The following is a 10,578-nucleotide window of genomic DNA, read 5'->3' on the forward strand; positions in this document are numbered from 1 at the left end:
AGGGTATTAGAGTTAGCTACTAATACTTATTCACCTCAAATTAGCTTTAGCTGCTAATGGTAGCCTACTTAGCATTAACTCCTCACTAATATAATGCTAATTCACATCAAATTAGCATTAGCTGCTGTTAAAATCTCCCAATTCTTTTAATCTTTGGGCTGAAGGAAGGACAATACTCGGTGTATAAATGCTCAATCAACAATACTTTATTTCCATATAATTCAACACTTAAGAGCATAAGAACCATCATGATGGGGAGACCTGCCTGCAGAGGGTCACAGCAAGTCTCAGTATGGTCTCTAGTAATGGTCTCTAGTAGCCCCCACCTAGTCGTAAAAGCCTAAACATTCACATTCTTTCTCTCACACGACGCCTAAGTTATGACCTCGGCTCCCTGTCTTTCTGCTCTCTGTAAAGGTGGGGGTATGGAATGTAGTCTGTTTCTCCCATTATCAGTACAAGGCCCTCTGCACCCAACATTCTCTTCATGATTCAGCAGTATGAAATGTCAAGAAACCATGTAACACATTCAACAGTGTCGAATAATACAGGTCAATCCAATAGATCTAATGATTTTCACACTCTTTTAAGTCAGAAGTATAATGCAAACTAAAACTACATACTGATCACACACCCTATATTAAGGGGTATAATATGATCTACAGCAGTATCATAATTCAACTACTTTGATTACAGATATAAGGTAACATATGATAACAGAATAATCTCACACTGCTCATTATAAGGAAAGAGAAAACGATATTAGCATTAGCTGCTAATAATTATTCACCCCTAATTAGAATAAGCCGCTAAAAGCAGTATACTTAGCATTAACTCCTCACATTGTTATAATGCAAGTGAAAAGTGACAGCATTATCGGACAATGCTAACTCATATCAAATTAGCATTAGCTAATAACAGCAGCCTTCTTAGCATTAGCTGCTCACATCATTGTAATGCAAGCGAAAAGTGTTAGCATTATCGGATAATGCTAACTCGCATTAAATTATTATTAGCTACTAACTGCAATCTGCTTAGCAGTGGCTGCTCACATTGTTATATAGCAAAGGAAAACGATACGAGCATTATGTTCTAATGCGTATTTGCCTTGAATTAGACGTAGGTGCTAATGGCGACCTTCTTAGCATTAGCAGCTCAGATTGCTGTAATGCTGGGGAAAAGAGTGTTAGCATTAGCCATTCACATTGTTATAAAGTTAAGGGAAATAGTATTAGCATTAGCTACTCACATTGTTAAAAAGTAAGTGTTAGCATTAGTGCATAATGCTAATTCATGTCAAATTAGCATTAGTTAATAACGGCAGCATATTTAGCATTAGCAGATAATGTTGACTTTGGCCCACTGGAAAAGTTAAGAACTAAATATTTAGGAGTGTTTCTCGATAGCTCTTTCTCATTTGAGAAACAAATGAATTCTGTTATTAAAACCAGCTGTAAGGTTTATATTGTTGATTGTCATTTATGCTTAGAAATATTACTCATATATGCTTAGAGTTTTATAATCGATTGCATAATGATAGAGGTTTGATCCTTAGGGGCCATGAGAGAGGTCGTACCTTCTCTTACTCATTTATGGTACAGGAGGACACCTACTCTGTGTCTGGTTAAGTGTAAGAGCCCTTTGTTAGGGGGACCGCTGGACTCTTAGCACCAGCTTTGGGGAGTCTTCACAGGGTCACATCTGGAACACACACACACAGACACACACACACCTACACTATGCACAGACTGGTACTCTTTGTTCATTCCTGTGTAAGACGTCATGTGTTAATGAACTTATGTATATTCATGTAACCTCAATAAAGAGCAGTGTTACGAGGGAGCAGACGAGGCGACTGAGGTCAAGAGAAGGAACAGGCGCTGTCACAGTTCTCTCTCAAACTATGATCTCGAGATCATAGTTTGATCTCGTGCATGAGATCAAAGAGCTCTGCTTGGTGCTTTTGCTGTTGTAGTAGAATTGTCTGGTTCCAGCAGTGGCTCTGTGCTAGACGACCCATCACCAGCTTTTTCCACTGGTTACCAGTACGTCGTAGAATCCACTTCCAGATTTTGTTGTCTTTAAGTCTGTGAATGGATTGGCTCCATCTTATCTCTCTTTAACAAAAATAATCCAAGCCGAGCCCTCAGGTCTGCAGATAAGTAGCTTCTGACCAGAACTAGCCGTAAAAACAGAGGTGAGCTTTATCGATCGCTGCAGCCAAACTCTGGAACAGTCGCCCTTCACATCAGGTCTTCACCAACACTCGACATGTTTAAAACCCGGTTGGAAACACATTTGTACTCTGTAGCTTTCAATTCTGACGAGTCTTTATAGTAATTACTGTGTATGTTTCCTATTTTATCTCTACTCTGTGCAGCACTTTGGCTCAACCTGTTTTTAAATGTGCTGATAAATAAATGTAGATTTCTTTGAATAAAACAGTGGAGCCGAGCTTTGAGCTCAGTGTGTAACAGTGTGTGTGTGAGAGCCATGTAATGTCCATGTGTGCATGCTGACTGTGCTGCTCTGACCCCTCCTCCTTTCAGGGTGGAGCCTGCTGGAGTCCGATGGTTGAGACCAGGTCTGAGGAAGTGTAAGTGTGTTTTTAATGGGATTCATGAAAACAAAGCAGCACACATTCAACCATCTTCACCATGTCAGGAGTCATCATCAAAGTGTCAATCAATGAACAGATGATGGATCAATAACTGCAGCTGGATTGTGTTTGTTCTCTCCATCAGATTCCTGTCAACTCACAATTGACACAAACACAGTGAACACAAAGCTCCAACTGTCTGACAACAACAGGAAGGTGACACATGTGAGGGAGGTTCAGTCATATCCTGATCATCCAGACAGATTTGATGTTTATCAGCTGCTGTGTAGAAATGGTCTGACTGGTCGCTGTTACTGGGAGGTCGAGTGGAGAGGAGAGGTTTGGATATCAGTAAGTTACAGAAGCATCAGAAGGAAAGGAGGCAGTGGCTGTGTGTTTGGATACAATGATCAGTCCTGGAGTCTGAGCTGCTATGATGGTGCTCCTCAGTCTGTCTGGCACAATAACAGATCAACACACATCTCCTCCTCCTCCTCCTCCTCCTCCTCCTCTGTCTCTAACAGAGCAGCAGTGTATGTGGACTGTCCTGCTGGCACTCTGTCCTTCTACAGAGTCTCCTCTGACACTCTGATCCACCTCCACACCTTCAACACCACATTCACTCAAACTCTGTATCCTGGGTTTTGGTTCTCTCTTTCTTCCTCAGTGTCCCTGTGCTGAGTGTAAAGAGTGTCTCCTGTTACAGAAACACTCTGACTGTTGAACAGATAGTTCAGTCTGTACATGTCTGTCTCTTTCACTCACAAACACGTTTTCACATTCATGGATTCAATCAGTTGATGTTTGAAACTCTTCTAAATGATTCCTTGTAAACTTCTTCCTCTTCAGTCACAAACAAACAGGAAGTGATGTCACATGTGTTCCTGTCCACACAGCAGAATGAGTCTATTGCTGACAGTGATGTACAAACAGAGTGAGCATTTCTGAGGCCAAAATAAACTGAGTAGTTCACTGAATGAACAATGGACTGTGAGCTCAGTTCCTTCATCATTAGTATGGATTATATATGTATACAGGGAGTGCAGAATTATTAGGCAAGTTGTATTTTTGAGGAATAATTTTATTATTGAACAACAACCATGTTCTCAATGAACCCAAAAAACTCATTAATATCAAAGCTGAATGTTTTTGGAAGTAGTTTTTAGTTTGTTTTTAGTTTTAGCTATTTTAGGGGGATATCTGTGTGTGCAGGCAACACGTTCTCACTTCCAAAGCGTAACATTTTACGCTAGGTGACAAATCGTCAACATATTACGTTTTCGGCCACCCAACGCGTTCCTACATGACGACATCGGAAAAGTGAGGACACATGAGAACCGTTTGGACTCAATCCACACATCTTTGCTCTTTTCCTTAAAATCGCTTGGGAAAACACTATTTCACGTCATTGAAGTGCTGGTTAAGGTTAGGAATAAGGTTATGGTTAGGTTTAGGGATAAGGTTAGGTTTAGGCTTAGGGATACGGTTATGGTTAAGGTTAGGAATAAGGTTATGGTTAGGCATAAGTTTATGGTTAGGCTTAGGGATAACGTTATGGTTATGGTTAGGGCTACGGTTATGGTTAGGCTTAGGGATAAGGTTAGGTTTAGGCCTGGAATACAGGGCTGGAACCCGGCACGTACCATAAGAACGCGGAAGGTCACCTTTCGCGTTCCTCAGGAACAACGCGGGACGTGACAAAACGTCGGGATGTTACGCCTCGGGAGTGAGAACGGGCTCGTGCAGGTGACTATTACTGTGCATAATTATTAGGCAACTTAACAAAAAACAAATATATACGCATGTCAATTATTTATTTTTACCAGTGAAACCAATATAACATCTCCACATTCACAAATATACATTTCTGACATTCAAAAACAAAACAAAAACAAATCAGCGACCAATATAGCCACCTTTCTTTGCAAGGACACTCAAAAGCCTGCCATCCATGGATTCTGTCAGTGTTTTGATCTGTTCACCATCAACATTATGCAGCAGCAACCACAGCCTCCCAGACACTGTTCAGAGAGGTGTACTGTTTTCCCTCCTTGTAAATCTCACGTTTGATGATGGACCACAGGTTCTCAATGGGGTTCAGATCAGGTGAACAAGGAGGCCATGTCATTAGTTTTTCTTCTTTATACCCTTTCTTGCCAGCCACGCTGTGGAGTACTTGGACGCGCGTGTGATGGAGCATTGTCCTGCATGAAAATCATGTTTTTCTTGAAGGATGCAGACTTCTTCCTGTACCACTGCTTGAAGAAGGTGTCTTCCAGAAACTGGCAGTAGGACTGGGAGTTGAGCTTGACTCCATCCTCAACCCGAAAAGGCCCCACAAGCTCATCTTTGATGGTACCAGCCTAAACCAGTACTCCACCTCCACCTTGCTGGCGTCTGAGTGGGACTGGAGCTCTCTGCCCTTTACCAATCCAGCCACGGGCCCATCCATCTGGCCCATCAAGACTCACTCTCATTTCATCAGTCCATAAAACCTTAGAAAAATCAGTCTTGAGATATTTCTTGGCCCAGTCTTGACGCTTTCAGCTTGTGTGTCTTGTTCAGTGGTGGTCGTCTTTCAGCCTTTCTTACCTTGGCCATGTCTCTGAGTATTGCACACCTTGTGCTTTTGGGCACTCCAGTGATGTTGCAGCTCTGAAATATGGCCAAACTGGTGGCAAGTGGCATCTTGGCAGCTGCACGCTTGACTTTTCTCAGTTCATGGGCAGTTATTTTGCACCTGGGTTTTTCCACACGCTTCTTGCAACCCTGTTGACTATTTTGAATGAAACGCTTGATTGTTCGATGATCACGCTTCAGAAGCTTTGCAATTTTAAGACTGCTGCATCCCTCTGCAAGATATCTCACTATTTTTGACTTTTCTGAGCCTGTCAAGTCCTTCTTTTGACCCATTTTGCCAAAGGAAAGGAAGTTGCCTAATAATTATGCACACCTGATATAGGGTGTTGATGTCTTTAGACCACACCCCTTCTCATTACAGAGATGCACATCACCTAATATGCTTAATTGGTAGTAGGCTTTCGAGCCTATACAGCTTGGAGTAAGACAACATGCATGAAGAGGATGATGTGGACAAAATACTCATTTGCCTAATAATTCTGCACTCCCTGTATGTATTATATTAGTATCATATATATCAGGTGCTGCTGCTGCTGGTTTCAGTCATTGTGCAAATGTGCTGTTTGTAAGGTTGTAAAGCTGCAGTCAGCTGAGACTGAAGAAGTCACCTGATCAGTGAGCAAACATTTCTGAAAACGTCCAGATGAACAGAATCAACCTTTTGGGATCAGCCAGCAATGCAGCATCATTGTTGTTCAGGTTCAGAGGTTTGCAGGAATGAACTGATGACCAGAAACAGCTGCAAAGTCCAATAAAATACCAGCTGGAGTTCAGCTGCATTTGAAGAAGTCAAAGAAAAGTAAGGATGGCAAAGGGCGATGTTTTCTTCCAAAGAACTGAAAACATGGTCGACGCCTCATTAGAAGAATCATCTGGGCATTTGTGAAGAACTCTAACCAAGAAAGCAACACAAGAAAGCAACGTCACACAGATCCAACAGACAGTTTCCATTACTGGAAGTGTTCAGTGTAAAAATGCTACATTGCATTATTGCATCCTCTCACCACAGGAGGTGCTGTTGGCACCACTGATTGCTGATCAGCTGTTCTCTGATGATCTGATTGATCCTGTGAATAACGGGACTCACTGAACTCTGTGACACAGTGAAGATTACAGAGTTTAACATCTGACTGACGTCACACAGACAGAAGGATGAACCAGTGAGGCACAGAACACAGTTACTGGAGATACTGGATCAGCTCCATGTGAACCTCTGATGGAGAAGCTGCTGACCCAGAGAAACATTAGGACATGACAGGCAGCTGCACTCATCTAACAACATGTAGCAGAGCTGATCTATGTTAGAGGATCTATCACAGCAGCTGAAAGTCCAACACTGGATACCAGCTGAGCCTGTGCTGAGTGTTACAGGAAAAGAAACACTGACACTGGTAGACACAGTGATGCTGACTGGGGCACAGAGCTGAATGATGCAGCATCAGGACACTGTTTCAGTCTGACTGACAGAGAAACCTGTAGCTGCATCTACATGTGAGGCAGAGGCCACACAAGCAGGTTTCTATGTTTCACAGTGACTGAGATCTTCAGTGGGGGTGGACATGCTCCTGTACAGACCTCTGAGGAGAACCAAGGTGCAGTCAAAGAGTCCAGTCTGTCCTCACAGATGTCAACATGTGGTTTCATCAGGTCTGCTGTCAGCTAGCAGGCTCACATCAGAATCACTGTTCCTGAAAAACACAGTCTGTGTGACATCATCAGTCAGCTGATCGTCCCAGATCTGAATGGTTTCTGTCTCTACTGAGGAAGTCAGAGAATCTCACTGAGGTGTGGATCAGGTCTGAGTGACCTGGAGCAGAAAGATGCCTCCTCCATTCCACCACTTTTGATATGTCTAGAGGATATTAAAACTTGGATGGCCCAACATTTTCTAATATTCAATTCAAGCAAAACTGGGGAAATTGTGTTTTGTCCTAGTGGACCTTGTGACCCCTCCACTATTGATTTGGGACCCCTGGCAGAGTATTTTAAACCTGTTGTCACTCATCTGGGTTTTAAGATGGATAGTGTTTTTAAATTGGACACTCAAATTAAGGCTACTGTCAAGTCCGTTTTTTTTCACCTAAGGCGATTGGCAAAGCTAAGACCTATTTTATCTCGACCGCAATTTGAAACAGTAATCCATGCTTTTATTTCATCTCTTTTGGAATACTGTAATGCACTGTATTTTGGAGTTAGTCAGTGTCTTCTCTCTCATCTTCAGCTGGTCCAAAATGCTGCTGCATGACTTCTAACCAGAACCCGTAAGAGAGAGCATATAACTCCTATCCTGGCTTCACCCTATTGGCTGCCTGTCCATTTTAGAGTTCATTTTAAAATTTTAATGTTTGATTTTAAATGTTTAAATGGTCTTAATCCACCTTTACTCTCTGAGCTTCTTTGTGCTTATTCCCCTCCTAGGTCTCTCAGGTCAGCTGACAAGCTGCTCCTGGAGGTACCCAGGTTTAAGAGGAAGCTCAGAGGGAACAGGGCCTTCTCTATTGCTGCTCCAAATCTTTGGAACAATTTGTCTCAGCACATAAGAGAGGCTCCTTCATTATTCACCTTTAAAGCCCGTCTTAAAACTCACCTTTACTCCCTGGCTTATGACAGTCTGACCCGGACTTTTTATAGGTTTTTAATCTAATTAAATTAGCATTTTTAATTTAATTATTTTACGTTATATTTTTTATTCATTTATTTTTCTTTACATATACTATTTCACTTTGTTATTTGTTATGTCATGTGCACAGGACTTTGTTTTCAGCTGAGAGTTGTTTGGAAAGTGTTATATAAATAAATTGCTTGCTTGCTTGGTTGCAGTAAGAATCAACATACCCACATATGCCTACAGCTATATTCAATCCATTTTTCTTCTTCTCTTGTTGTCCCTTGTCGCGAAATCGATCAATGTAGAGCAGTGTCACAAACCACGGAGGCCCCAGAAAAGTGCAATCAAACGGTGAGTTTATTAACAGCCAGGAGAAAACATCAGCCTATGTCTTCTGACAAAAATACATTTTGAGAACACTTATAAAGCAGTGAGGTACACGCCCCCCCATGGCGTCAAAATAGGTTAAAGACGTCAGTTACAGATTGAAAATACATTGTTTACAGTCAATGGTACATCTTGTACATCTTTAATGGCTATAAACAGACATAGAACTTCTCATTTTGATAACACCTTCCATACAAGGTAATAATCTTAAGCCTTCAGGGTGTCTGAGGGCTAGTTATTGCCTCCAGTCATCTGTTACCAAGTAGAATAAAATGCAACAGGTTTGCAACAAGAAGCTGGATACATTTGGGCCTCCGTTCAGGCCTATTCCTAGATTATATGTATTAAATGTATTGTAAGCATGTATTGCAGTTATCCTTCTATGCTCTAGTCCTTTCACAATAGACTGTCTGGACTCGCGCCAGACAGAGCTTGAGACCCTCTGTAGACTAATGCAACAACTCTAAATGAGCACAAATATGCAATGTGTATGAAATACTCCTGGCTGTACCTGTAATAAAAGTTAACATAATGAAAGGATCCTTAAATGAACATCTTCAATAAACAACTTTAATACTGTAAGACATATTATTAAATGGAATAATGCTGTAAAGAATGTTATTAATGCAATTATAATGATACAGGTTATATGACAGCAATAATAGAATTTCTGGATCTCCACATTCCCTCTTTTGACATTCCAAAAAGGAATGTCACCACACCCTGTGTTGTATCACTCCTCGGCCCACATTCTGGCTTCTAAGTTTACCAGGTAGATTGAATCCACCTGTCCGCGGTCCGCAGCCCTAGCCATTATCTTTACCAACAATCCTCTGACACAAGGAATGACACAACAACCACAGGTGACCAGTATTCCTAAAAGTATGGCCAGGGGAAAACATTACTGACATGGCCAAACCTTCCCACCGTCCAAACACGGATGCCGCCCAGCTCTCCAGCGGGTTTTCGATACCTGAGTGCTCATGCATGGTTTTAAACAAAGTTTTCAGGCCCTCCAGAGCTCGGGTTACTGAGCCATCTGGCGCAGTGTTGTTGGGGATAACGGTGCAGCACATGTCTCCGAACATGGCACACACGCCTCCTTTCTCCGCCAACAACATGTCAAGGGCCATTCGATTTTGCACTCCCATCAGCGAACTCAGACCCAATTGTTCTGCAAATCCTTCCATGGCGTCCCTGGTTAGGTTAGAGAGTCTCAGCAGATTGTAATGAACATAGTTAATGCGATCAACATTCTTATTAGGTGTTACCCAAATGAATATACTTTCAAATCCTGAAGCTACTTGGTCTGCCAGCTTATACTCGTTTGGACTCCCCTGGGCACTCCTATGGAGTCTATCCAAGTCGGAGAGTTTAGCCGGGGGTCATATGCATGTATACCCTGGGTCCCTCTTTTTGTCAAAATGTGTCTCTTACATCTGGCTGCTAAAGTACGTGTGTTGTGTTGCTGAATAGTCTTTACCTGATTTCCAATAAGTATCCGTGGAGCTCCCAGTCGCACCATCGCACATGTCCCTACGCTTTCCAGAGGGACACGAACCAAAAGGGTGCTTTGCCCACAATAATAATACAACCCACTTCTTGCCCATGTTCCAATTAATGGAACATTATTGGTGGTTCTTCCCGTGGGTGTGACGGCACACCAAGTTGGGTCAATTTCTCCCACCTGGTACTTTACGTCATCAGTAGAAAACTTGAAACATGTATAGTTATCTTGTTTTGGCATAAATGGTCCCACTGTTGTCTGTTTTGAAATGCAAGGGAAAAATCTTGACAACATAGTAGAGTTGCCAGTACTCACTGCACCTTTAGTTAGCTGCAGCATACAATCATAGCCCCACTTATCCTCTGGATACAGTGGTGCGGACTCCGTAAACAAACGGGGTCTAGCTGAAGCACATGCAACGCAATCAGATACATGTTGTTCTTTAGCACTTTGGGCCACCCAATCAAGCCATAGATTACTATCCTTGAAACCAGTGGCACGCTCAATTAAATCCTGAGGCTTCAGTCTAGTATAATTTACTGTCAGAACTGGTTTCTCTTTTGGTTCCTGCTCCTTTGGAGCTACAGTTACCGGGGTTATTGTTTGATCAATTAATGGGATGATTGAGTTTTTTAAGTTCGGCTCAGGCTTTACCTGACACCTCGCACTTTAGTCTTTTCACCGATCTTGTTTTAGCCACTACTGTCTCAGGAAGTGCTGTGCTGGACTGGCATCCGCGTCCAACCGATTCACAAAATGCGCCATGCAACATAGAGAGACCTAATATTTAATAATCCACATTTCACTGTTTTAATCTTTGGTTCAGATGTGGATTCT

The sequence above is a fragment of the Oreochromis aureus genome, linkage group 3, assembly GCF_013358895.1.
Source record: "Oreochromis aureus strain Israel breed Guangdong linkage group 3, ZZ_aureus, whole genome shotgun sequence".
In the NCBI taxonomy this organism is placed as follows: Eukaryota; Metazoa; Chordata; class Actinopteri; order Cichliformes; family Cichlidae; genus Oreochromis; species Oreochromis aureus.